Raw genomic sequence first — 1,668 nt, 5'->3', positions numbered from 1 at the left:
TTTAAAGCTGTGATCTTTATCAGGAAGTAAGTCACGAACAGTGAGTTCCAGTGTGGTCCCATAGTCAATTTAATTAGACCTCTTAATTTGAGGTCTAATTCTGCCCCAAAGCTCACCGGGTGACTTTAGAGCAGTCACTCTCCGCCTAACCTACCTCACAGGGCTGATGTGAAGCTAACATGGAGGGTAAGAAGAGGATTATACAAGCAACCTTGAATTCACTGTAGGGAAAAAGTGGGATATAAATATAATTAATAAATAAATGTAGTAGGACTTACTTCTGATTAGATGTCCTTGGATTGTGCTGCACATCTGTTAATCTTTCTAAAAGTCACATTATGTTGTATTTCCTTTCTTTAGCAGGCTCATGAGCATAAGTAACTGAATTCTAACTGAATTCAATATTTTACCATATTTTTATTTTTTAAAAACACCTATGCCATTCTTCCTCATAGATTCTTGGGCAACGTACAACAGAACTGAAGCAAATAAAATGCACCAAGGAATTATTGTTATTACTTTATTTATTTATGACATTTCTGTGCTGCCCCACGATTGAAGCAATAGGAAACAAGAGGTAGGAGATTCCACAAAAATACTTTAGATGCCTGGGGGGATTTTAAACAAGTCTTCTCCTGGTACCTAAACGATAACCAAGTAAGCACTGGTTAGTTTCCCCAGAAATTGGCCAGAGATGGCATCACTGTCCAGAAGCCTAATTATTATTTATATACTATTATAATTGCCACTTATTTCATGTCTGGCAGAAGGGATACCTGAAGGAAAGCGACGTGCCGAGATAATCACAGACTGCTATGAAAGCTTCAGGAGTCTAAGATGCCGCGTTATCAGGCCTGGGTAAACTTTCGTGGGAAATGGGGTAAGTCCCGCTGGAATCGGGGGTCCTGATTTCTGACTAGGTGTGCATGCACGGGCGCCGTACACAATTATTGCTACGGACTTTGCCCCAATACAACTACCTCTGTGGCTAGAAACAAATCTTTATAACCAAGCAAACACAGATAACAGGTTTTATTGGGAGAGCAGCTCTGGAGGGCGGAGGTGGGGGGGGGGCTCAGACTTTGTGGAGTGATGCAGCTCAGACTTTGCTCAGACTTTGTGGAGTGATGCAGCTCCAGAGGATGACTTATTTATTTATTGTGTTTATATTTAAAGCTTTTCTATGCTGTCCCATTACTAAAAGTCTGTGGATGGCTTACAGAGGACAAGCTTGCTTGACTTCTGCTTGAATGTTGCCAGACACCTTCCTTCCAAAGAAAACGGGAATTTAAAACTTTAGCCCAGTCCTAAGTGTAGATTCACCTGGAGTTAAGCCCAACGGGCTTCTCCGGGACTTATTTTAAGTCAGGTTTACTGTGTATGTTACGCTGCGATACATCGGGTGGGTGAGCACAGAGATCGGCGGTGCTTCGGGCTACAACACCCATGTGCCCCAGCCAGCACAGGCAAGAGTCGAGGAGCGTGGAAGCTGTAGGCCAAAATGATCTCGAGGGCTGCAGGCCGCTCACCTCCCCGTGCGCCATCTCTCGCAGAATGCTATTTTGGAAGCCCCTCGGGGCAGAGACCCACTTCCTCGGGCCCCGAACAACGGCGGGTAACTCTTCCCTGAACGGCACAATCGCGGCGGCGGCCCGGTGGAAGTGACTT

The sequence above is a fragment of the Varanus komodoensis genome, unplaced genomic scaffold, assembly GCF_004798865.1.
Source record: "Varanus komodoensis strain SLA01 unplaced genomic scaffold, ASM479886v1 scaffold67, whole genome shotgun sequence".
NCBI lineage: Eukaryota > Metazoa > Chordata > Lepidosauria > Squamata > Varanidae > Varanus > Varanus komodoensis.
Note: the sequence above shows the minus strand (reverse complement) of the source record.